Source organism: Nylanderia fulva, unplaced genomic scaffold (genome assembly GCF_048542155.1).
Source record: "Nylanderia fulva isolate GAGA-0341 unplaced genomic scaffold, ASM4854215v1 Scaffold674, whole genome shotgun sequence".
NCBI classification, from domain to species: domain Eukaryota; kingdom Metazoa; phylum Arthropoda; class Insecta; order Hymenoptera; family Formicidae; genus Nylanderia; species Nylanderia fulva.
In genome coordinates, this window is record NW_028190780.1 from 27,167 (window position 1) to 54,717 (window position 27,551).

General features: G+C 52.6%; 1 non-coding gene and 2 pseudogenes across 1 annotated transcript; 2 read left to right on the forward strand and 1 right to left on the reverse strand.

Annotated features, from left to right (window-relative positions):
• Positions 1-815: 815 nt before the first annotated feature.
• Positions 816-1,544, reverse strand: LOC146720537 (small subunit ribosomal RNA; annotated as a pseudogene; the record flags this gene model as incomplete).
• Positions 1,545-24,589: 23,045 nt separating this feature from the next.
• Positions 24,590-25,318, forward strand: LOC146720538 (small subunit ribosomal RNA; annotated as a pseudogene; the record flags this gene model as incomplete).
• Positions 25,319-26,125: 807 nt separating this feature from the next.
• LOC146720539 (5.8S ribosomal RNA) lies at positions 26,126-26,280 on the forward strand. Its single transcript, XR_014926034.1, has one exon. It is a non-coding gene; the product is annotated as a 5.8S ribosomal RNA (ribosomal RNA).
• Positions 26,281-27,551: the final 1,271 nt, after the last annotated feature.

The window sequence follows — 27,551 nt, forward strand, 5'->3', positions numbered from 1 at the left end:
ATCGTTCGAAATTTTTGCGTTCGCGAAGAAACGCGCTTCTCGTTCAACCATCGTGGTCTCTTCTCTCGGACGAGAGAGAGAGAGAGAATAATCGTGGTGGCTCTTCGATCAGCCTGTCCGCGCGCGTCCGAGGACGCGCGCGGACCGCCGCCTCTCGCCAGGGAAGGCTACGGCACAAAGATAGAGTTGTGTGTTTCTCGTTCGGAGCGTCTCTCCCGCAACGGGAGAGCCGGGGCGGAAGCTCTTTGAAGAAACCGTCGGACCGACACAGTTGACAGATTGGTCGAAATATCATCGATCCCTTCTCTGTGTTATATATATATATTATAATAATATATGGGGGTCCTCTCGCTCGGCACTCGCGGTCGCACACCGTGTGTTCTCGGCACGCTGACCGCTGCCCCGCGACAACGGGGAGGGCGCGCGTCGACGAACGTCGTGGGTGCTGCACACACGCGTGCGCGGGCATAGGTTACCACCGGTTCGCGCTCAACGCCGAATCGACGCTCTGTGTGTGTGTGTGGCCGGAGAATGGCACACACACGAGCGTGATCGCGAAGCGTCTCGCTCCGAATCGTCGTCGAACACCGCCGGGCGCGCTGCTCTGCTTGCCGACTACTTTCGGTCAGAGAGGCGCGACGGCGTCCGTCGTTATATCAAAACACAACAACAAATTCCGTCAAATCCGTTATTTTCTTTTTCTCTGAGAGCGCCTTTTCAGCGCGTCCATTCAGTCGCCGACTGCTGCGAGCGCGCGTCTCTCCCAAAAGAGAGGACTCTCGACGCAGAGCAGGACCTCCGGAACGTTAATGATCCTTCCGCAGGTTCACCTACGGAAACCTTGTTACGACTTTTACTTCCTCTAAATGATCAAGTTTGGTCATCTTCCCGGCAACATCGGCAATGCCGAGACATTGCCGCGCACCAGTCCGAAGACCTCACTAAATCATTCAATCGGTAGTAGCGACGGGCGGTGTGTACAAAGGGCAGGGACGTAATCAACGCGAGCTTATGACTCGCGCTTACTGGGAATTCCTCGTTCATGGGGAACAATTGCAAGCCCCAATCCCTAGCACGAAGGAGGTTCAGCGGGTTACCCGGGCCTTTCGGCCAGGGAACACACGCTGATTCCTTCAGTGTAGCGCGCGTGCGGCCCAGAACATCTAAGGGCATCACAGACCTGTTATTGCTCAATCTCGTGCGGCTAGAAGCCGCCTGTCCCTCTAAGAAGATTTGTTTGTACGTTGGTAGTAAAAACCCGCCAGCCGAAGCCGGGGGCCTTCGCGATACCATAAGGTACGCCTATTTAGCAGGCTAGAGTCTCGTTCGTTATCGGAATTAACCAGACAAATCGCTCCACCAACTAAGAACGGCCATGCACCACCACCCACCGAATCAAGAAAGAGCTATCAATCTGTCAATCCTTCCGGTGTCTGGGCCTGGTGAGGTTTCCCGTGTTGAGTCAAATTAAGCCGCAGGCTCCACTCCTGGTGGTGCTCTTCCGTCAATTCCTTTAAGTTTCAGCTTTGCAACCATACTTCCCCCGGAACCCAAAAGCTTTGGTTTCCCGGAAGCTGCCCGCCGAGTCATCGGAGGAACTTCGGCGGATCGCTAGCTGGCATCGTTTATGGTTAGAACTAGGGCGGTATCTGATCGCCTTCAAACCTCTAACTTTCGTTCTTGATTAATGAAAACATTTTTGGCAAATGCTTTCGCTTCTGTCCGTCTTGCGACGATCCAAGAATTTCACCTCTAACGTCGCAATACGAATGCCCCCATCTGTCCCTATTAATCATTACCTCGGGGTTCCGAAAACCAACAAAATAGAACCGAGGTCCTATTCCATTATTCCATGCACGCAGTATTCAGGCGAAGGTAGCCTGCTTTAAGCACTCTAATTTGTTCAAAGTAAACGTACCGGCCCGACTCGACACTCAGTAAAGAGCACCGCGACGGGATATTAGTTGGGCCGCCCCTCGCGAGGCTAAGCCCACCGGTAGGACGTCCCACATCACGCCAGTTAAACACCGCGAGCGGTGAACCGACGGTGTGCGACACAGATTCAACTACGAGCTTTTTAACCGCAACAACTTTAATATACGCTATTGGAGCTGGAATTACCGCGGCTGCTGGCACCAGACTTGCCCTCCAATGGATCCTCGTTAAAGGATTTAAAGTGTACTCATTCCGATTACGGGGCCTCGGATGAGTCCCGTATCGTTATTTTTCGTCACTACCTCCCCGTGCCGGGAGTGGGTAATTTGCGCGCCTGCTGCCTTCCTTGGATGTGGTAGCCGTTTCTCAGGCTCCCTCTCCGGAATCGAACCCTGATTCCTCGTTACCCGTTCCTCATCGGAGGAACTTCGGCTGATCGCTAGCTGGCATCGTTTATGGTTAGAACTAGGGCGGTATCTGATCGCCTTCGAACCTCTAACTTTCGTTCTTGATTAATGAATGAGGGAGAGAATGAGAGCGTTGCGGAAGTGAGTGAGATAGCGTGTATGAGAGTAATTGGTGCGAGACTCCGTAATTTCCTGTTTACGGAGACGAACAAAATTTCTAAGAGTGCGAGTGAGAAAATACTGGACATTGTGGGAGAATATGAGGAACAGATGATGAAAATGTTGTGCAAAAATGAGAGAATACAGGGGAAACTGGATGAGTGTATGCGTCAAGCGAGTCGGGATTTAGCCTACGGCGGAAGTGGAATGATCTATGCGAGCGTGAGTGCGAAAAATGTTGAAAAGAGCGTGATTGAAAAGGTACAGGAAGTGAATGTGAAAACGAGTGAAAACGAAAGAGAAGAGTTATGCGGTAATAGTGAGAGCGGATGATGCAAGTGCGAGTGTGACAAGTGAGGAAGTAAAGGAGAGAATGATGAAGCATGTGAGCAAGTCACTGAATGTGCGTGTGAAAGCGGTGAGGAAAGTGAGGAATGGAGGTGTAGCGATTGAGACGATGAGCGAGATTGAGTTGAAAAGAATAAGAGAGTGTGGTCAGTTTAAGAATGCTGGCCTAAAGGTTGAGCTGCCTCGCAAGATAGGCCCAAAGATCATCTTGTACGATGTGCCGAATGATATGGCGAGTGAAGTGTTAATGAGAGAAATGTATGAGAGGAGCTTGAAAGGGCGAGTGGATGAGAGAGTATTTATGGAACGTGTGCGTGTTGTGAGTAGGAATGCGAAGAAAGATGCAACCTGCGGAAATGTGATATTAGAAGTTACGAGTGCAATAAGAAATGTGCTCTGTAGTGTCGGACGAGTGTTTGTGCATTGGAAGGCCTTTAGGGTGAAAGAGTTTTTCAGTGTGCTGAGGTGCCACAAGTGCTTCGCATTTGGGCACATGATGCGGCAATGCACCGAAAAGGAAAGACTGTGCCAAAAATGCGGATGTGTAGGACACATGATGAGAGATTGTAAAAAGGAAAGTGTGTGTAGAAACTGTAAGCTGAAAGAAAGCAAATGTGATCACTCGGTTCTGTCCGAAGTGTGTCCGGAATACGTGAGAGCGTTAGAAAGAGAGAAAGCGAGAATAAATGACGAATGAATGGTGCGTGAATGTGGTGCAGTATAACTGCCAGAGAGCGTATGCGGTTATGTGTGATCTGGGTGAGATGATGCGCGAACGTCGAGTGAATGTAGCACTGCTGCAAGAACCGTATGAAAGGCATGGACGTGTGGTGGGCTTGCCCATAGGTATGGATGTGATTGTGTGCGAAAGTGGGACGATGAAAGCAGCAGTGGTGTAAATGACTCTAGGTTAGACGTGATGTACGTGAGAGAGTGTACGAATAAGCTTGGAGTGAGTGTGTGGTTAAAGGGGGACTTTGGCGAAATGTATGTGGTGTCCATGTATTGCCAGTATGGTAAGTGTATCGAGCCGTACTTGGCGTACATGGACAGAGTATGTGAGACGGCCGGGAGAAAGCGTCTGCTGATAGGTATGGATGCGAATGCCGTCTCTCCCTTGTGGTATAGCAAGGGTGGAGGCAGCAGAGAGAGTGAAGCGCGTGGTAGAGTGATTGAGGAATGGATGATTGCGAGCGGGATGAATGTTGTTGAATGAGCCAAGCGAGTTTTACTCGTTCAGCGGGCCGAATGGGGAGAGTGACATCGATGTCACTTTCGTGAACGGCGTGAATGGAGGGTGCCGGTATGAGTGGGAAGTAAAGCCGACTGGGGAGTGAGTGACCATGACGTATTGTTAATACGGATGGTACACAGAGAGAATGTAGGTACGAATGAGGGTATGCGTAGATGGGTGTGCAAGGACGTAGACTGGGAAGGATATATGTGTGATATGCGAGAGAGTGCGTTAGAGGATGCAGCGAGCGCCATAGACGAAGCGGATGCGCAGAGCTGTGTAGAGCGAATGATGAAATGGATCCATAGTGCGAATGATCGATGGATGAAGAGGTGTAAACCTGTGTATGCTAGGAAGCTTGTGTGGTGGACGGATGAGCTTGAGAAACTGAAGAAGGCTGTAGGAAGGAGCAGACGTGCCTACCAGCGTGCGAGAAAGAGGAATGGAAGCAGAGTGGAAGAAAGAATGAATGAATATAAGTATGTTTTGCGGGATTATAAGGAGGAAATGCGAAGAGTGAAAGAGGAAAATTGGAAGCGATTTGTGTGCGTGACTGGGAAGAGGGATCCATGGAGCGATGTATATAAGGTGTGCATGGGAAAGCGTGATAGGGTAAGATTAAGTGGCATAAAAGTGGGTGATAGAGTGACGAGTACATGGAAAGAAAGCGCGGATGAGCTAATGAAGAGATTCTTCCCGGCAGCAAGGACGAACGTGGCGATAGACGCCAGGGGAGACGTGAGGGAGGAAGAAAAGCAGTTTGAATGGAGCGAAGTGGGTGTGGCAGTGAGATCGATGAAAGTGGGTAAGGCACCTGGTATGGATGGTGTGAGTGCTGAGATGTTGCGAGCGATTTGGCGTGCTGTCCCGGTATGGATGAAAAGAATGTATGATGTATGTCTGAATACAGCGTGTTTCCCCCCGGCGTGGATGACTGCGCGGGTAGTAGTGTTATTGAAGTCTCCCGATAAACCTAGGTCGGACCCTGGGTCTTATAGGCCCATTTGACTGCTGTCCGTGCTGGAGAAAGTGTTGGAGCGAATGATGGTTGGAAGACTCGAGCGAACGATGGGTGGAAGAATGTGTGACGCCCAGTACGGATTCGTAAGGAATCGGTCGACCGAGGATGCACGGAATCGAGTGCATGACTGGGTGAATGGGTCGGAGAGAAAGTATGTGTTAGGAGTGTTCGTGGACTTCAAAGGAGCGTTTGATAACCTAGAGTGGGAATGTGTGATCGAGAAATTGCGTGAGGTTGAATGTGAAGAAATTGAATTATGGAAGAGCTATTTTAGCGGCAGGCGTGTATGCATGATGGGTGCGTGTGACACAGTGTGGAAAGACGTAAAGCGTGGCTGCCCGCAGGGCTCCATCTGTGATCCATTTATATGGAACCTAATGATGGATGAACTGTTGTGGCGGCTGCGTGAGAGTGAATGTAAAGTGGTTGCGTACGCGGATGACTTGTTGTTGGTCGTGGAAGGACAGAGCCGAGCGGAGTTGGAGAGAAAGGGTACTAAGTGGATGAGAATGGTGTACGAATGGGGAGTGAAAGTAGGTGTGAGTGTGTCTGAGAACAAGACTGTGATGATGTTGATGAAAGGTAGTATGGCTGGGACGAGGCCTCCCAATGTACGAGTGAATGATAGATGCGTGAGGTATGCGAGGAGCGTAAAATATCTGGGTGTTTGTGTGAGTAAAAGGATGAACTACAGGTTGCATCTGGAGTGTCTGAGAAAGAAATGTATGAATGTGGTGGGAAAATTAAGACGCGTGTTGAGAAGTGAGTGGGGTTTGCGAAAGAAAGCTGTGACTGTGTTGTATAAAGGTCTGTTCATGTCGTGTGTGATGTATGGAGCGAGTGTATGGTATGGAGTGATGAGATTTGAATATGCGAGGGAGCTCATAAATAGGTGCCAGCGAGTGGTGTTGAGTGCGTGTCTAAATGTATGTAGAACGGTCTCCACGGCGGCCATGCAAGTCCTTATGGGTGGCTTGCCGTGGGACCTGGTGTGCGTGAGAAGAGGAGTGTTGTATAAGGTGAGAAAGGGAATTAGTATGAGTGAGTATGATGTAGTGAATGATAGTGACTTGCGTGAGAGAGGTGTGGAAGGATGTATGGAATTGGTGAGTGAAAGGCTGTATGAGATGTGGCAGAATAGATGGAATAAGTGCGAGAAAGGAAGAGTGACGTATGAATTTATAAAGAATGTAAGGTTCGCGGGTGAGTGCCGAGAGTTCGAGCCTAGCTTGAGCCTGGGCTATATCCTGACAGGGCATGGAAGTTTGAATGAATTCCTGTATAAGCGTGGTCTGTCTGAGAGTGAGAGCTGTGCATGCGGAGCGGAGAGAGAGAATTAAAAGCATGTGTTGGTTGAGTGTCCAATGTATGGTGATGTGAGGAACCTGAGTGAGTGGGGTGTGATTGTGCGAGAGAATGGCAGTGTGGATGTGAGTCGCATGTTGGAATGTAAGGAAAGGTATGAAAGTGTTGGTGTGTATGCGAAGATTGTTTTTCAGAGAAGGAGGGCGATGCTGAAAGGAGGATAAGAGAAGCCGATGTTCCCGAGGAACATAGGCCGACCACTGCCTGGGAGGTGTAGGCCTCCGAAAGCTGGGAGTGGTCTCGGCCACGAAGATCCAACCAGTGATCTTGACTGGTACCACGGGAGTCGGGTTGCCCAGGGGGATTCGTCCCTCGTCCCGGCAATTGAGGTCGGACTCGTGGGGGTAGTGGTTGAAGCCGCATGCTGGTTAGGGGCTCTCGGGCCTCGACGGGTGAGCAGCGTATCTGCTCGGGCACCAGTCCTGCACAGCTGGTAGAGCGTTGGACAGGCGTTCGCCCCAATTGGTGGGTTGCCGAAGAGTCCTACAAACTCGGAGGCGCTACTGGTAATTTCTGGCCTGCTGGAACGAGCTGATTGGGCTTATCCCAATTCCGCACCCATGGGGGTCGTGTGATTAAGCTCTCTGAGCAGGTACCGCACGTTAAATCAACCACGGACATCTGTTCCTATCTACTTTCCCCAGGAGGCTATTGACAATTCGACAGTAGTACGGGCATGACGCACCCGGGGCCCATAGGTCCCTTTCAAGCCAGGATGGGAGGCATCGTGTTTGGGGCTGCATGGCCGCGGGGAGATTAATTTGCGCGACCGCAAACGATCCCCCAGGGGCACCTGGCGCAACCTCTGTGGTATATAAGTCGCCTTACCCAGGTGATGGAGGCTCTGCCTGAGTGGACATTTTTTTTCCTGCCATACTCGTGGGATATACATGGAAAGAACAAAACTCAAACAAAAACACAAAAACTTGGCTGATACTTTGGTAACGACTAATGCTGGCACGAAAGTAACCGAAACTCTGAACGCCGAAAAAGAGAGAAAAAGAGAATTGCTGTTTGCGCGAAGGGGATCTGTAAGTAGATCACCACCTCCTTCGGGTAGTACCCAAAAAAACACTGAAGAGACGCATGAAGGGAACACAAGGCTGAGTGATTCTGAAAATGAGAAGGATGGATATGAAAGATTAGAACAGAGCACAGGAGTAAATGAAGTAGAGGAGATGATGGAGACAAAGGAACAGCTCGAGACATTCATGTTTAATGATAACAACAAAATAACAAAATCTGCAATAAAATACATATTGTCCAAATGGGCAGTACTAGAAAATAGACTACATAATGTAGTTTTAGAAAAAGAAAAATGGAAAGCTGCTTACCAAGCTGTTGCTGACTTGAGGCCTAAAGGACTCTCCTATGCCAATGTTACGGCAGGAACTCCAAGGACTGCTACAGGTGCTGTAAAAGAAAAAGAAAGGAAGTCAGATACTACGCACAAAGTAGTACTCATTAAACCTATAAAAGAAGACGAAGATGCGAGAACGAATAGTGAAATAAAGAAGGAGGTTATAAAGGAACTGACAAGTACAAATAAAAGGCTGAGGATAAAGGCAATAAGGCAAATAAGAGGAAAAGGAGTAGTGGTGGAGGTAGATGAAAGAGACGGGGACTTTGTGAAAAGAATAAACCTAACAACAAAGAAATTGAAAGTAGAGGAGCCAAGGAAAATAAATCCTACTCTTATAATTTATGACGTAGACAGGGAATATAAGTTTGAAGATCTCAAAGAAGATTTCATTCTTAAAAACTGTGACGATCCGGATCCAATCGAAATAGAAGAATACAAAAAGGATTGTGTGGGAGTAACTATGACTCTCTCGGTCCTCAAAGCAACACGCTGCGATGGTACTTAGAGAGAGTCGTGGTTGGTTCGTGATGCGCCAACGAAGTCCTCTAGTAAGGACCTTCAGCCTCTCACGTCCAAGTTGTACCTCCATCTCCTTGTGGTGCTCCCGGAAACGGCCTACTTTGAAAGTTTAAACTCGGTAGGTGTCGACTAAGAGAGTGTACAGCGAAGTGCGCCCCTAAGGGCTTCGGCCCATGCGCCTACGGTCATGGTGAGTTGTGGGGCTAAGAAAGACCGGGGTTTCTTGGGGGCTCTCGGTTGTCAATCCGTTTGCCCCCCTACACGCAGTTAATTATGGAGAGAAATTTGAATGAGAATACTGTCCCGGGTTCTCGGATGGCCCGGGGACTGCGTGCGAGTGCTCGCTTGAGTGAGAGCGCGAGAGGTGCGGAGGACCCTGACGGGGTCGCAGCTGGTCCGTCGCAAACCACTATAAGGACCAGCCAGGCTGAAGTGGACAGCCTAGAGGAGGAAATGGTCAGCTGTGAGCAGTGTTCGGCGAGGTTCCGGAACATGCGTGGTCTTGGTGTCCACAAAGTACGTGCTCACCCACTACAAGCCAACAGTGCTATCAATGTTGACCGCGTAAAGGCCAGATGGTCAGTTGAGGAAACTAGACTCATGGCACGCGCTGAGGCTGAAGGCACCTTAGCCGGGGAGCTTTTCATTAACCAGTATCTGGAGACAAGGTTCCCCAATAGGAGTCTCGAAGCCAACAAGGGTAAACGGCAACAGGAGCCTTACCGAGTGATGGTTAGAGACTTCTGCCAAGAGATCCAATCGCGTCGCGCGATTGTGATCGATGAGGGCGATAGGGATGGTGCGGTGATGACACGAGCCGACACCATTCCTGCGGCCACTGAGGCTAGTACTGACGATCAAAGCGCACATCAGCCTTCCCCTGAACAAAGTTCTCAGAGGCTGCGGGACAAGATACAATCACTCGTAGAGCAGAGTGCGGCGTTCCGTAGCTACGAGGCTGATACTCTTGCTGGCACGGCAAGAGATGCTCTGACGGCGGGGAGGGTCGACGTCTTGGCTATCAAGAGATGGCTGGGCATGATCTTCCCTCGGCCGCTACAAGTGCGCCCTCCGCAACGCGTTTCGGCAAAGAAGCACTGTCCTCCAGTCAAGCGAGTGAGCAGGGAGCAGAGGAGAAAGAGGGAGTATGCAATTGTGCAATCCTTCTACAAGAAGAACAAGAAGTCCTGTTTGTCGCGTATCCTCGAGGGCGACTCGGTGCGCAAGAGGCCGTCTGCTGTCGAATTCTTTAACTGCTGGCGCCCCATTATGGAGGCCTCCAGCGGTGCGGATGGAGACATGACGGACTTGCGTGAGTCGTTTGAGGAAGCGGCACAGGCTGCGAGTGCTGGCCGGGGCCGTACGTCAAGTTTGAGAGGGATTCACCTCGAAGGTCTCGGCGATGGCGCTGCCACGGATCCAGTTCCTTTGGCGGATAAGACCTTGCTCTGGGATTCTATAACACCTGCAGAGGTAAACAGGATTTCCGTAAGGACTGGCACTGCGCCCGGATGGACCAGATTACGCCGAGGATGTGGAACGCTGTTCCTGCGATTCTTCGTGCAGCTTCTGTTCAATCTGCTGCTCCTGGCAGAGACGATCTCCTCGTCAATCGCCACAACCAGAACGGTGGCCACAACTCCTTGTGAAGGGGGGTATGTCCGATCGGCCAGGTCCGACGGAGTACCGTCCTCTCAGCATAAGATCCGTTATAACAAGACACTTCCACAAGATATTGGCAAAGAGATTGGCAGCCTCGACATCTTCGACAAGCGCCAAAGGGGGTTCCGGCCGGTGGACGGGGTATGTGAGAACGTCACAGTCCTTTCATCCGTGCTTTGGGAAGCCCGGAGGCGTTGTCGTTCTCTGCATGTGGCGTGCGTTGATCTGTCGAAAGCTTTCGATACGTTTGCGCACGCTGCTATTCATACGACTCTCGATGAGCTGGGGCTCCTTCGGGAGTTTAGAGAGTACGTAAGGGCTGTCTATTCGAATGCGCTGACCAAGTTGCAGGGGGTCAACGCTGAGGAAGTGTCGGCCATTATGATTGGCCGTGGCGTGAGACAGGGTGATCCGTTGTCGCCCCTGCTGTTCAATCTGGTCGTAGATAGAGCACTAGGAATTCTCTCTGAGGACGTTGGCTATCGATTGGGTAACCGGCTTATCAATGCGCTGGGCTACGCAGACGACATTGTGCTCCTGGTCTCTACCAGAAATGGTCTGCAGGAGAACTTGACACGGCTTCATGACGCCTTTATGCGAAATGGGCTCGAGATCAACGCGAGAAAGACCGGAGTGCTGTCCATGGTGGCGTCCGGCAGAGACAAGAAGGTGAAGGTGGACACCACACCTTATTTCACCGTGGGGGGGAGCGATGATACCGCAAAGATCCCTGGTCAATGTCTGGACGTATCTGGGCTGCGAATACACAGGTGCTAGGGAACTCGCAAGCGATCCACCCTTAGCTCAGGCCATCGAGCAACTCACGAGGGCACCTCTTAAGCCGCAACAGCGGCTGAGGTTGTTGCGTGACTGTCTCCTTCCACGGTATTATCACCGATGGACAGTGGGTACGGTCTCGGCCAAAACCCTCAAGGGTAAGAATATCATCGTACGCACCGCGGTGCGACGATGGCTGCGTTTTCCCCATGATGTTCCTGCTGGATACCTGCATGCGCCGATACAGAGTAGCGGGCTTGGAATGCCTCTATTGAGAACTTTGATCCCAATTCTGAAACATAACCGACTGCAGCGGTTGTGTCGGAGTACTCTACCCGCAGCATGCGCGGCTGCCGAAACCACGTATGTGGCTAGGCAGCTTGTCTGGTGTGAAAACCAGATGCGAGTGCGGGGTCACAGAGTGACTACGACCGCTGAGCTCAGACAGCAGTGTGCGGCCTGGTTGCGCGAGTCGTGCGATGGGAGTAGACTCAGAGAGGTTGCGGCCTCCAACCTGAGCTCCTACTGGGTATCGGCTGGCGCCGATGCCATCCCAGGTGCCGACTACGTGCACTATCACCACATACGAGCTAACTGCATACCGTCTAGAGCGAGATGCTTCCGAAGTCGTGATGGGCGCGATAATCGCTGTCGTGCCGGTTGTCCCGAAACCGAGACGCCGGCTCACTGCGTGCAACGCTGCTTCAGAACGCACGGAGTGAAAATCCTGCGGCATGACGACCTATGCCGTCAAGTTGGTGGCTATTTACAGCAGAAGGGATGGCGCGTCGATGCGGAACAAGCGTATTCGACGTCTGCCGGCCGGAGGCGGCCCGACCTGACCATCGCTAAGGGTGGTGAGGCAGTGGTCGTAGACGCGCAGGTAGTGTCTAGCAAAACCGCGTTGGAGATGTCCCACGAGCGTAAGGTGGAAAAGTACCGGTCATGTAATGATCTGGCAGCCGCTGTGGCGGAGCGCACAGGAGTACCACGAAATAATGTTCGTTTTACCGCCATTACTATTTCGTGGCAAGGTGTCTGGAGCTCGCGAAGCGAGTCTGAGATTGCGGGGGCTGGGTTTAACGTCCGCCCAGCTCCGAACGTTGACGACTCGGGTCTTGTGGGGCTCATGGCTGGAAACGTTTTAACGCAATGACATCGCGTTATAACGAGAGAAGACGGAACGTGGCCTCATCTAGTGGTGCATGATGGATGGCGCGTAGAGTTGGGGGCCTCCGCATCATTCGCGCGAGTTTGAATGATTGCGTGAATAGTCGAGGTGAAATACGAGCTGCCTTTAGCTAGCTCCGACCTTCACGATCCAGGGTGTTGACTGCGAACACCAACAGTAAACAGCTCTGCAATATCGCTGTCGGTGGCTACTTGGCGACTGTGATTTTGTAGCAGTCGTCGCGCACCGTAGGCGAAACAGCCAAATGCCTCGTCATCTAATTAGTGACGCGCCATCGCCACCCTCCACTGACCCCTTTCCAGGTCCTTCTCGTCGGCCGCCCGCTGGGTCACGACGCCGCCCAACACCCGCTGCCCCTGTCCCTGCTCCCCGCAAGCCCCGCAATTCCCATGCCCACACTGTGATCGTGCGTTCACCACGAAGACCGGACTCGGCCTCCATCGCCGACGTGCACACGAGGCCATCGTCAACGAGGAGGTTAACGTCGAGAGGGTTAACCGCCAATGGAGCGACGAAGAGAAGCGCATGATGGCGAGGGAGAAGGCGCTTGCCGCGAATCGAGGCGTTAGGTTTATGAATCAACATCTGTTAACCGTCGTCCCGAATCGCACCCTTGATGCCATCAAGGGGATGCGTAAGAACGGCGGTTACCAGCGCCTCGTCGCGACGGCACTGGAGGATCTGGCAGCCGCATCATCGAGCGAGAGCTCGTTTCTCTCGGCCGGTGGCTCCAGTCCTCCCGTCTCCCCTCGACCCATCGCCATCTCTCCCCACGGGTCGCCTGGCTCGCCTCCGCTTTCTCCATCTTCTCCCGGCTGGGGTGATGCGTACGGCAGTTTTGCCGGTGCTATACGCGCGCTCATCCCGGTTGTGGAGGCCATCCAGGGATGGAAGTCCCATATCCTGATCCAGATCAGGATCAGGAATTCTGGATGGCCAGCGGAGGACCTGGGCCCGTGGGTATTGAGTGTGTTCCCTCCGACGCTTCCTCGTGTGCGACCGCCTGTACGAAACCGTGTCGTCAATCCGGATAGAAAAGCGCGCCGCCGAGCGGAGTATGCGCGCGTCCAGCGCCTCTTCCGTTCGAGCATGTCGCGCGCGGCCAAGGAGATTCTGGATGGTGCCACTGGAGGCAGACGTGGTTCCCGGTGTGCGGCAGATGGCCGCGCACTGGGGCCCGTTCGTAGCGCAGGAGTCCGCTCCTGTCGCACCGGCTCCGCGTCTTTCACCGAAAGCGGAGCTTAGTGGCACCTGGTCTCCAATCTCCTGTGAGGAGGCGGCAGCCATCAACCTGCCCCTCAACTCCATTATGAGGGACGCCAGGACGGCTACATTGTCGCCGCACCCGTCATCAAAGCACCGCTGCCTTAGATCGACTAGCTTGGACTTGCGAAGCCTTTGGGCAAAGATCTTATGTAAGTGCCTCACGACCACGGAGGTGATGGAGATCGAACGGAAATCCCCCGGCAGGGAGCAATCCCCCCTCTTCGGGATGAAAACCGTCCGACTCACCAGCATCGATGCTGGGAAACCTCCGTATTGCAGCACGATGTTGAAGAGGAGAGCTTTGATAGAAGCTGGTACCGCTCTCCATATCCGTACGCCGATGCCGTCTAATCCGAGGGCCGAGTTGAGGGGCAGGTTGATGGCTGCCGACTCCTCACAGAAGATTGGAGACCAGGTGCCACTAAGCTCCGCTTTCGGTGGAAGACGCGGAGCCGGTGCGACAGGAGCGGACTCCTGCGCTACGAACGGGCCCCAGTGCGCGGCCATCTGCCGCACACCGGGAACCACGTCTGCCTCAGTGGCACCATCCAGAATCTCCTTGGCCGCGCGCGACATGCTCGAACGGAAGAGGCGCTGGACGCGCGCATACTCCGCTCGGCGGCGCGCTTTTCTATCCGGATTGACGACACGGTTTCGTACGGGCGGTCGCACACGAGGAAGCGTCGGAGGGAACACACTCAATACCCACGGGCCCAGGTCCTCCGCTGGCCATCCAGAATTCCTGATCCGATCTGGATCAGGATATGGGACTTCCATCCCTGGATGGCCTCCACAACCGGGATGAGCGCGCGTATAGCACCGGCAAAACTGCCGTACGCATCACCCCAGCCGGGAGAAGATGGAGAAAGCGGAGGCGAGCCAGGCGACCCGTGGGGAGAGATGGCGATGGGTCGAGGGGAGACGGGAGGACTGGAGCCACCGGCCGAGAGAAACGAGCTCTCGCTCGATGATGCGGCTGCCAGATCCTCCAGTGCCGTCGCGACGAGGCGCTGGTAACCGCCGTTCTTACGCATCCCCTTGATGGCATCAAAGGTGCGATTCGGGACGACGGTTAACAGATGTTGATTCATAAACCCTACGCCTCGATTCGCGGCAAGCGCCTTCTCCCTCGCCATCATGCGCTTCTCTTCGTCGCTCCATTGGCGGTTAACCCTCTCGACGTTAACCTCCTCGTTGACGATGGCCTCGTGTGCACGTCGGCGATGGAGGCCGAGTCCGGTCTTCGTGGTGAACGCACGATCACAGTGTGGGCATGGGAATTGCGGGGCTTGCGGGGAGCAGGGACAGGGGCAGCGGGTGTTGGGCGGCGTCGTGGCCCAGCGGGCGGCCGACGAGAAGGGCCTGGAAAGGGGTCAGGGGTGGGTGGCGATGGCGCGTCACTAATTAGATGACGAGGCATTTGGCTGTTTCGCCTACGGTGCGCGACGACTGCTACAAAATCACAGTCGCCAAGTAGCCACCGACAGCGATATTGCAGAGCTGTTTACTGTTGGTGTTCGCAGTCAACACCCTGGATCGTGAAGGTCGGAGCTAGCTAAAGGCAGCTCGTATTTCACCTCGACCATTCACGCAATCATTCAAACTCGCGCGAATGATGCGGAGGCCCCCAACTCTACGCGCCATCCATCATGCACCACTAGATGAGGCCACGTTCCGTCTTCTCTCGTTATAACGCGATGTCATTGCGTTAAAACGTTTCCAGCCATGAGCCCCACAAGACCCGAGTCGTCAACGTTCGGAGCTGGGCGGACGTTAAACCCAGCCCCCGCAACTCAGACTCGCTTCGCGAGCACCAGACACCTTGCCACGAAATAGTAATGGCGGTAAAACGAACATTATTTCGTGGTACTCCTGTGCGCTCCGCCACAGCGGCTGCCAGATCATTACATGACCGGTACTTTTCCACCTTACGCTCGTGGGACATCTCCAACGCGGTTTTGCTAGACACTACCTGCGCGTCTACGACCACTGCCTCACCACCCTTAGCGATGGTCAGGTCGGGCCGCCTCCGGCCGGCAGACGTCGAATACGCTTGTTCCGCATCGACGCGCCATCCCTTCTGCTGTAAATAGCCACCAACTTGACGGCATAGGTCGTCATGCCGCAGGATTTTCACTCCGTGCGTTCTGAAGCAGCGTTGCACGCAGTGAGCCGGCGTCTCGGTTTCGGGACAACCGGCACGACAGCGATTATCGCGCCCATCACGACCTCGGAAGCATCTCGCTTTAGACGGTATGCAGTTAGCTCGTATGTGGTGATAGTGCACGTAGTCGGCACCTGGGATGGCATCGGCGCCAGCCGATACCCAGTAGGAGCTCAGGTTGGAGGCCGCAACCTCTCTGAGTCCACTCCCATCGCACGACTCGCGCAACCAGGCCGCACACTGCTGTCCGAGCTCAGCGGTCGTAGTCACTCTGTGACCCCGCACTCGCATCTGGTTTTCACACCAGACAAGCTGCCTAGCCACATACGTGATTTCGGCAGCCGCGCATGCTGCGGGTAGAGTACTCCGACACAACCGCTGCAGTCGGTTATGTTTCAAAATTGGGATCAAAGTTCTCAATAGAGGCATTCCAAGCCCGCCACTCTGTATCGGCGCATGCAGGTATCCAGCAGGAACATCATGGGGAAAACGCAGCCATCGTCGCACCGCGGTGCGTACGATGATATTCTTACCCTTGAGGGTTTCGGCCGAGACCGTACCCACTGTCCATCGGTGATAATACCGTGGAAGGAGACAGTCACGCAACAACCTCAACCGCTGTTGCGGCTTAAGAGGTGCCCTCGTGAGTTGCTCGATGGCCTGAGCTAAGGGTGGATCGCTTGCGAGTTCCCTAGCACCTGTGTATTCGCAGCCCAGATACGTCCAGACATTGACCAGGGATCTTTGCGGTATCATCGCTCCCCCCCACGGTGAAATAAGGTGTGGTATCCACCTTCACCTTCTTGTCTCTGCCGGACGCCACCATGGACAGCACTCCGGTCTTTCTCGCGTTGATCTCGAGCCCATTTCGCATAAAGGCGTCTGAAGCCGTGTCAAGTTCTCCTGCAGACCATTACTGGTAGAGACCAGGAGCACAATGTCGTCTGCGTAGCCCAGCGCATTGATAAGCCGGTTACCCAACCGATAGCCAACGTCCTCCGAGAGAATTCCTAGTGCTCTATCTACGACCAGATTGAACAGCAGGGGCGACAACGGATCACCCTGTCTCACGCCACGGCCAATCATAATGGCCGACACTTCCTCAGCGTTGACCCCCTGCAACTCGGTCAGCGCATTCGAATAGACAGCCCTTACGTACTCTCTAAACTCCCGAAGGAGCCCCAGCTCATCGAGAGTCGTATGAATAGCAGCGTGCGCAACCGTATCGAAAGCTTTCGACAGATCAACGCACGCCACATGCAGAGAACGACAACGCCTCCGGGCGTCCCAAAGCACGGATGAAAGGACTGTGACGTTCTCACATACCCCGTCCACCGGCCGGAACCCCCTTTGGCGCTTGTCGAAGATGTCGAGGGCTGCCAATCTCTTTGCCAATATCTTGTGGAAGTGTCTTGTTATAACGGATCTTATGCTGAGAGGACGGTACTCCGTCGGACCTGGCCGATCGGACATACCCCCCTTCACAAGGAGTTGTGGCCACCGTTCTGGTTGTGGCGATTGACGAAGAGATCGTCTCTGCCAGGAGCAGCAGATTGAACAGAAGCGCACGAAGAATCGCAGGAACAGCGTTCCACATCCTCGGCGTAATCTGGTCCATCCGGGCGCAGTGCCAGTCCTTACGGAAATCCTGTTTATCTCTGCAGGTGTTATAGAATCCCAGAGCAAGGTCTTATCCGCCACAGGAACTGGATCCGTGGCAGCGCCATCGCCGAGACCTTCGAGGTGAATCCCTCTCAAACTTGACGTACGGCCCCGGCCAGCACTCGCAGCCTGTGCCGCTTCCTCAAACGACTCACGCAAGTCCGTCATGTCTCCATCCGCACCGCTGGAGGCCTCCATAATGGGGCGCCAGCAGTTAAAGAATTCGACAGCAGACGGCCTCTTGCGCACCGAGTCGCCCTCGAGGATACGCGACAAACAGGACTTCTTGTTCTTCTTGTAGAAGGATTGCACAATTGCATACTCCCTCTTTCTCCTCTGCTCCCTGCTCTCTCGCTTGACTGGAGGACAGTGCTTCTTTGCCGAAACGCGTTGCGGAGGGCGCACTTGTAGCGGCCGAGGGAAGATCATGCCCAGCCATCTGTTGATAGCCAAGACGTCGACCCTCCCCGCCGTCAGAGCATCTCTTGCCGTGCCAGCAAGAGTATCAGCCTCGTAGCTACGGAACGCCGCACTCTGCTCTACGAGTGATTGTATCTTGTCCCGCAGCCTCTGAGAACTTTGTTCAGGGGAAGGCTGATGTGCGCTTTGATCGTCAGTACTAGCCTCAGTGGCCGCAGGAATGGTGTCGGCTCGTGTCATCACCGCACCATCCCTATCGCCCTCATCGATCACAATCGCGCGACGCGATTGGATCTCTTGGCAGAAGTCTCTAACCATCACTCGGTAAGGCTCCTGTTGCCGTTTACCCTTGATGGCTTCGAGACTCCTATTGGGGAACCTTGTCTCCAGATACTGATTAATGAAAAGCTCCCCGGCTAAGGTGCCTTCAGCCTCAGCGCGTGCCATGAGTCTAGTTTCCTCAACTGACCATCTGGCCTTTACGCGGTCAACATTGATAGCACTGTTGGCTTGTAGTGGGTGAGCACGTACTTTGTGGACACCAAGACCACGCATGTTCCGGAACCTCGCCGAACACTGCTCACAGCTGACCATTTCCTCCTCTAGGCTGTCCACTTCAGCCTGGCTGGTCCTTATAGTGGTTTGCGACGGACCAGCTGCGACCCCGTCAGGGTCCTCCGCACCTCTCGCGCTCTCACTCAAGCGAGCACTCGCACGCAGTCCCCGGGCCATCCGAGAACCCGGGACAGTATTCTCATTCAAATTTCTCTCCATAAATAACTGCGTGTAGGGGGGCAAACGGATTGACAACCGAGAGCCCCCCAAGAAACCCCGGTCTTTCTTAGCCCCACAACTCACCATGACCGTAGGCGCATGGGCCGAAGCCCTTAGGGGCGCACTTCGCTGTACACTCTCTTAGTCGACACCTACCGAGTTTAAACTTTCAAAGTAGGCCGTTTCCGGGAGCACCACAAGGAGATGGAGGTACAACTTGGACGTGAGAGGCTGAAGGTCCTTACTAGAGGACTTCGTTGGCGCATCACGAACCAACCACGACTCTCTCTAAGTACCATCGCAGCGTGTTGCTTTGAGGACCGAGAGAGTCATAGTTACTCCCACACAATCCTTTTTGTATTCTTCTATTTCGATTGGATCCGGATCGTCACAGTTTTTAAGAATGAAATCTTCTTTGAGATCTTCAAACTTATATTCCCTGTCTACGTCATAAATTATAAGAGTAGGATTTATTTTCCTTGGCTCCTCTACTTTCAATTTCTTTGTTGTTAGGTTTATTCTTTTCACAAAGTCCCCGTCTCTTTCATCTACCTCCACCACTACTCCTTTTCCTCTTATTTGCCTTATTGCCTTTATCCTCAGCCTTTTATTTGTACTTGTCAGTTCCTTTATAACCTCCTTCTTTATTTCACTATTCGTTCTCGCATCTTCGTCTTCTTTTATAGGTTTAATTAGTACTACTTTGTGCGTAGTATCTGACTTCCTTTCTTTTTCTTTTACAGCACCTGTAGCAGTCCTTGGAGTTCCTGCCGTAACATTGGCATAGGAGAGTCCTTTAGGCCTCAAGTCAGCAACAGCTTGGTAAGCAGCTTTCCATTTTTCTTTTTCTAAAACTACATTATGTAGTCTATTTTCTAGTACTGCCCATTTGGACAATATGTATTTTATTGCAGATTTTGTTATTTTGTTGTTATCATTAAACATGAATGTCTCGAGCTGTTCCTTTGTCTCCATCATCTCCTCTACTTCATTTACTCCTGTGCTCTGTTCTAATCTTTCATATCCATCCTTCTCATTTTCAGAATCACTCAGCCTTGTGTTCCCTTCATGCGTCTCTTCAGTGTCTTTTTGGGTACTACCCGAAGGAGGTGGTGATCTACTTACAGATCCCCTTCGCGCAAACAGCAATTCTCTTTTTCTCTCTTTTTCGGCGTTCAGAGTTTCGGTTACTTTCGTGCCAGCATTAGTCGTTACCAAAGTATCAGCCAAGTTTTTGTGTTTTTGTTTGAGTTTTGTTCTTTCCATGTATATCCCACGAGTATGGCAGGAAAAAAAATGTCCACTCAGGCAGAGCCTCCATCACCTGGGTAAGGCGACTTATATACCACAGAGGTTGCGCCAGGTGCCCCTGGGGGATCGTTTGCGGTCGCGCAACTTAACCTCCCCGCGGCCATGCAGCCCCAGACACGATGCCTCCCATCCTGGCTTGAAAGGGACCTATGGGCCCCGGGTGCGTCATGCCCGTACTACTGTCGAATCGTCAATAGCCTCCTGGGGAAAGTAGATAGGAACAGATGTCCGTGGTTGATTTAACGTGCGGTACCTGCTCAGAGAGCTTAATCACACGACCCCCATGGGTGCGGAATTGGGATAAGCCCAATCAGCTCGTTCCAGCAGGCCAGGAACTACCAGTAGCGCCTCCGAGTTTGTAGGACTCTTCGGCAACCCACCGGTTGGGGCGAGCGCCTGTCCAACGCTCTACCAGCTGTGCAGGACTGGTGCCCGAGCAGATACGCTGCTCACCCGTCGAGGCCCGAGAGCCCCTAACCAGCATGCGGCTTTAACCACTACCCCCACAAGTCCGACCTCAATTGCCGGGACGAGGGACGAATCCCCCTGGGCAACCCGACTCCCGTGGTACCAGTCAAGATCACTGGTTGGATCTTCGTGGCCGAGACCACTCCCAGCTTTCGGAGGCCTACACCTCCCAGGCAGTGGTCGGCCTATGTTCCTCGGGAACATCGGCTTCTCTTATCCTCCTTTCAGCATCGCCCTCCTTCTCTGAAATACAATCTTCGCATACACACCAACACTTTCATACCTTTCCTTACATTCCAACATGCGACTCACATCCACACTGCCATTCTCTCGCACAATCACACCCCACTCACTCAGGTTCCTCACATCACCATACATTGGACACTCAACCAACACATGCTTTTAATTCTCTCTCTCCGCTCCGCATGCACAGCTCTCACTCTCAGACAGACCACGCTTATACAGGAATTCATTCAAACTTCCATGCCCTGTCAGGATATAGCCCAGGCTCAAGCTAGGCTCGAACTCTCGGCACTCACCCGCGAACCTTACATTCTTTATAAATTCATACGTCACTCTTTCTTTCTCGCACATATTCCATCTATTCTGCCACATCTCATACAGCCTTTCACTCATCAATTCCATACGTCCTTCCACACCTCTCTCACGCAAGTCACTATCATTCACTACATCATACTCACTCATACTAATTCCCTTTCTCACCTTATACAACACTCCTCTTCTCACGCACTCCAGGTCCCACGGCAAGCCACCCATAAGGACTTGCATGGCCGCCGTGGAGACCGTTCTACATACATTCAGACACGCACTCAACACCACTCGCTGGCACCTATTTATGAGCTCCCTCGCATATTCAAATCTCATCACTCCATACCATACACTCGCTCCATACATCACACACTACATGAACAGACCTTTATACAACACAGTCACAGCTTTCTTTCGCAAACCCCACTCACTTCTCAACACGCGTCTTAATTTTCCCACCACATTCATACATTTCTTTCTCAGACACTCCAGATGCAACCTGTAGTTCATCCTTTTACTCACACAAACACCCAGATATTTCACGCTCCTCGCATACCTCACGCATCTATCATTCACTCGAACATTGGGAGGCCTCGTCCCAGCCATACTACCTTTCATCAACATCATCACAGTTTTGTTCTCAGACACACTCACACCTACTTTCACTCCCCATTCGTACACCATTCTCATCCACTTAGTACCCTTTCTCTCCAACTCCGCTCGGCTCTGTCCTTCCACGACCAACAACAAGTCATCCGCGTACGCAACCACTTTACATTCACTCTCACGCAGCCGCCACAACAGTTCATCCATCATTAGGTTCCATATAAATAGATTACAGATGGAGCCCTGCGGGCAGCCACGCTTTACGTCTTTCCACACTGTGTCACACGCACCCATCATGCATACACGCCTGCCGCTAAAGTAGCTCTTCCATAATTCAATTTCTTCACATTCAACCTCACGCAATTTCTCGATCACACATTCCCACTCTAGGTTATCAAACGCTCCTTTGAAGTCCACGAACACTCCTAACACATACTTTTTCTCCGACCCATTCACCCAGTCATGCACTCGATTCCATGCATCCTCGGTCGACCGATTCCTTACGAATCCGTACTGGGCGTCACACATTCTTCCACCCATCGTTCGCTCGAGTCTTCCAACCATCATTCGCTCCAACACTTTCCCCAGCACGGACAGCAGTCAAATGGGCCTATAAGACCCAGGGTCCGACCTAGGTTTATCGGGAGACTTCAATAACACTACCACCCGCGCAGTCTTCCACGCCGGGGGGAAACACGCTGTATTCAGACATACATCATACATTCTTTTCATCCATACCGGGACAGCACGCCAAATCGCTCGCAACATCTCAGCACTCACACCATCCATACCAGGTGCCTTACCCACTTTCATCGATCTCACTGCCACATCCACTTCGCTCCATTCAAACTGCTTTTCTTCCTCCCTCACGTCTCCCCTGGCGTCTATCGCCACGTTCGTCCTTGCTGCCGGGAAGAATCTCTTCATTAGCTCATCCGCGCTTCCTTTCCATGTACTCGTCACTCTATCACCCACTTTTATGCCACTTAATCTTACCCTATCACGCTTTCCCATGCACACCTTATATACATCGCTCCATGGATCCCTCTTTCCAGTCACGCACACAAATCGCTTCCAATTCTCCTCTTTCACTCTTCGCATTTTCTCCTTATATTCCCGCAAAACATACTTATATTCATTCATTCTTTCTTCCACTCTGCTTCCATTCCTCTTTCTCGCACGCTGGTAGGCACGTCTGCTCCTTCCTACAGCCTTCTTCTGTTTCTCAAGCTCATCCGTCCACCACACAAGCTTCCTAGCATACACAGGTTTACACTTCTTCATCCATCGATCATTCGCACTATGGATCCATTTCATCATTCGCTCTACACAGCTCTGCGCATCCGCTTTGTCTATGGCGCTCGCTGCATCCTCTAACGCACTCTCTCGCATATCACACATATATCCTTCCCAGTCTACGTCCTTGCACACCCATCTACGCATGCCCTCATTCGTACCTACATTCTCTCTGTGTACCATCCGTATTAACAATACGTTATGGTCACTCACTCCCCAGTCGGGCTTTACTTCCCACTCATACCGGCACCCTCCATTCACGCCGTTCACGAAAGTGACATCGATGTCACTCTCCCCATTCGGCCCGCTGAACGAGTAAAACTCGCTTGGCTCATTCAACAACATTCATCCCGCTCGCAATCATCCATTCCTCAATCACTCTACCACGCGCTTCACTCTCTCTGCTGCCTCCACCCTTGCTATACCACAAGGGAGAGACGGCATTCGCATCCATACCTATCAGCAGACGCTTTCTCCCGGCCGTCTCACATACTCTGTCCATGTACGCCAAGTACGGCTCGATACACTTACCATACTGGCAATACATGGACACCACATACATTTCGCCAAAGTCCCCCTTCAACCACACACTCACTCCAAGCTTATTCGTACACTCTCTCACGCACATCACGTCTAACCTAGAGTCATTTACCACCACTGCTGCTTTCACCGTCCCACTTTCGCACACAATCACATCCATACCTATGGGCAAGCCCACCACACGTCCATGCCTTTCATACGGTTCTTGCAGCAGTGCTACACTCACTCGACGTTCGCGCATCATCTCACCCAGATCACACATAACCTGCATACGCTCTCTGGCAGTTATACTGCACCACATTCACGCACCATTCATTCGTCATTTATTCTCGCTTTCTCTCTCTCTAACGCTCTCACGTATTCCGGACACACTTCGGACAGAACCGAGTGATCACATTTGCTCCCTTTCAGCTTACAGTTTCTACACACACTTTCCTTTTTACAATCTCTCATCATGTGTCCTACACATCCACATTTTTGGCACAGTCTTTCCTTTTCGGTGCATTGCCGCATCATGTGCCCAAATGCGAAGCACTTGTGGCACCTCAGCACACTGAAAAACTCTTTCACCCTAAAGGCCTTCCAATGCACAAACACTCGTCCGTCACTACAGAGCACATTTCTTATTGCACTCGTAACTTCTAATATCACATTTCCGCAGGTTGCATCTTTCTTCGCATTCCTACTCACAACACGCACACGATCCATAAATACTCTCTCATCCACTCGCCCTTTCAAGCTCCTCTCATACATTTCTCTCATTAACACTTCACTCGCCATATCATTCGGCACATCGTACAAGATGATCTTTGGGCCTATCTTGCGAGGCAGCTCAACCTTTAGGCCAGCATTCTTAAACTGACCACACTCTCTTATTCTTTTCAACTCACTCTCGCTCATCGTCTCAATCGCTACACCTCCATTCCTCACTTTCCTCACCGCTTTCACACGCACATTCAGTGACTTGCTCAAATGCTTCATCATTCTCTCCTTTACTTCCTCACTTGTCACACTCGCACTTGCATCATCCGCTCTCACTATTACCGCATAACTCTTTTCTTTCGTTTTCACTCGTTTTCACATTCACTTCCTGTACCTTTTCAATCACGCTCTTTTCAACATTTTTCGCACTCACGCCCGCATAGCTCATTCCACTTCCGCCGTAGGCTAAATCCCGACTCGCTCAACGCATACACTCATCCAGTTTCCCCTGTATTCTCTCATTTTTGCACAACATTTTCATCATTTGTTCCTCATATTCTCCCACAATGTCCAGTATTTTCTCACTCGCAATCTTTGAAATTTTGTTCGTCTCCGTAAACAGGAATTTACGGAGTCTCGCACCAATTACTCTCATACACGCTATCTCACTCACTTCCGCAACGCTCTCATTCTCTCCCTCATTCATTAATCAAGAACGAAAGTTAAAGGTTCGAAGGCGATCAGATACCGCCCTAGTTCTAACCATAAACGATGCCTGCTAGCGATCCGCCGAAGTTCCTCCGATGACTCGGCGGGCAGCTTCCGGGAAACCAAAGCTTTTGGGTTCCGGGGGAAGTATGGTTGCAAAGCTGAAACTTAAAGGAATTGACGGAAGGGCACCACCAGGAGTGGAGCCTGCGGCTTAATTTGACTCAACACGGGAAACCTCACCAGGCCCAGACACCGGAAGGATTGACAGATTGATAGCTCTTTCTTGATTCGGTGGGTGGTGGTGCATGGCCGTTCTTAGTTGGTGGAGCGATTTGTCTGGTTAATTCCGATAACGAACGAGACTCTAGCCTGCTAAATAGGCGTACCTTATGGTATCGCGAAGGCCCCCGGCTTCGGCTGGCGGGTTTTTACTACCAACGTACAAACAAATCTTCTTAGAGGGACAGGCGGCTTCTAGCCGCACGAGATTGAGCAATAACAGGTCTGTGATGCCCTTAGATGTTCTGGGCCGCACGCGCGCTACACTGAAGGAATCAGCGTGTGTTCCCTGGCCGAAAGGCCCGGGTAACCCGCTGAACCTCCTTCGTGCTAGGGATTGGGGCTTGCAATTGTTCCCCATGAACGAGGAATTCCCAGTAAGCGCGAGTCATAAGCTCGCGTTGATTACGTCCCTGCCCTTTGTACACACCGCCCGTCGCTACTACCGATTGAATGATTTAGTGAGGTCTTCGGACTGGTGCGCGGCAATGTCTCGGCATTGCCGATGTTGCCGGGAAGATGACCAAACTTGATCATTTAGAGGAAGTAAAAGTCGTAACAAGGTTTCCGTAGGTGAACCTGCGGAAGGATCATTAACGTTCCGGAGGTCCTGCTCTGCGTCGAGAGTCCTCTCTTTTGGGAGAGACGCGCGCTCGCAGCAGTCGGCGACTGAATGGACGCGCTGAAAAGGCGCTCTCAGAGAAAAAGAAAATAACGGATTTGACGGAATTTGTTGTTGTGTTTTGATATAACGACGGACGCCGTCGCGCCTCTCTGACCGAAAGTAGTCGGCAAGCAGAGCAGCGCGCCCGGCGGTGTTCGACGACGATTCGGAGCGAGACGCTTCGCGATCACGCTCGTGTGTGTGCCATTCTCCGGCCACACACACACAGAGCGTCGATTCGGCGTTGAGCGCGAACCGGTGGTAACCTATGCCCGCGCACGCGTGTGTGCAGCACCCACGACGTTCGTCGACGCGCGCCCTCCCCGTTGTCGCGGGGCAGCGGTCAGCGTGCCGAGAACACACGGTGTGCGACCGCGAGTGCCGAGCGAGAGGACCCCCATATATTATTATAATATATATATAACACAGAGAAGGGATCGATGATATTTCGACCAATCTGTCAACTGTGTCGGTCCGACGGTTTCTTCAAAGAGCTTCCGCCCCGGCTCTCCCGTTGCGGGAGAGACGCTCCGAACGAGAAACACACAACTCTATCTTTGTGCCGTAGCCTTCCCTGGCGGGAGGCGGCGGTCCGCGCGCGTCCTCGGACGCGCGCGGACAGGCTGATCGAAGAGCCACCACGATTATTCTCTCTCTCTCGTCCGAGAGAAGAGACCACGATGGTTGAACGAGAAGCGCGTTTCTTCGCGAACGCAAAAATTTCGAACGATTACCCTGAACGGTGGATCACTTGGCTCGTGGGTCGATGAAGAACGCAGCTAATTGCGCGTCAACTTGTGAACTGCAGGACACATGAACATCGACATTTCGAACGCACATTGCGGTCCACGGATACAATTCCCGGACCACGCCTGGCTGAGGGTCGTTTTAGTACCCCTAAACTGCTTGCGCCCGAAAAGCGCGCACGGCCACGACGCGGGCGACCAGAGAATGGCGCGCGCGTCGCCTGTGCCCTGTGCAACGCTTACAATGGGCGTACGAGCGATCGTTGGACGTTCGCCCGAGGTGTCTGTGCCGCGCCGACCGGCCGCGGTGCAAATCCTGGCGTCGTCTGAAATGACACACCGAAATAATAATAATGAGGAGGAGAAGCGCACAAGCGTGTAAAACGTTGGCGAACGCGCGCCCAGAGAATGCTGCGCGAATTAAGAGGGGAGCGTGTTTGTGTATCCAAGTCGTGTGTGTACGCGAGAGCCGAGGAGAAATGGGATGAGAGTAAGAGCGCGCGCGAAGGGAGCAACAAACGGCCAAAAAAAGGGTCAGGACGGTGAAATGGCACCGCTTTCCCTAGAGCGGCGCGTGCGTCGTTGTCTCCCGAAAGTAGGTAGCGCTTGTCTCACCGTCTCTCCTCTCCGTACATCACACAGACTGACCGGACTGCTCTCGCACTCTGTGCCGCGTCTCTCGGTGCGATAGCGCTCGCGCGTCTTATGCCGAGGCGCCCTTGCCCGCACACATAACGGTATTACGGAGAAATATACGGCGCGTCGTCGTCCGGCGGAGAGAGCATTCGTAATCCTTTACCTCTTTACGGAGAAGGGTTTTGAATCGCGAGCCGACCGCGTGTCCGAGTCCACGAAATTTTCGTAAAGCGAAAAAAGGGGACCGGCGCGCCGCGTCGTGTACTCGTCGAATCGATTCCGCCCGAATTTTGTATATAAAAGAGAAGGGGGAGCCGAGAATCTCGAACCCCGCGATATATCGTCTCCATTACCACCAACAGAGTGTGTGTGCGGTTAGCGCCCCGGCGATTGCCTTCTCGCGTATTTCGTGTGCTGCCGCTGCTGCTCTCTCGTTCGACGCTCTCTCTCTCTCCCTCTTATAATATATATTATAGAGGAGAGACGACGATGAGCGACGCGGAGGAGGCAAACGGCTACGAAAACTCACTATGCGACGACCTCAGAGCAGCGCGAGATTATCCCGCTGAATTTAAGCATATTATTAAGCGGAGGAAAAGAACTAACCAGGATTTCCTTAGTAGCGGCGAGCGAACAGGAAAGAGCCCAGCACCGAATCCCGCGGTTCCGCCGCAGGGAAATGTGGTGTTTGGGAGGATCCGCTTATCCCGAGGTGCCGCGTCGCGTCCAAGTCCATCTTGAATGGGGCCACTACCCGTAGAGGGTGCCAGGCCCG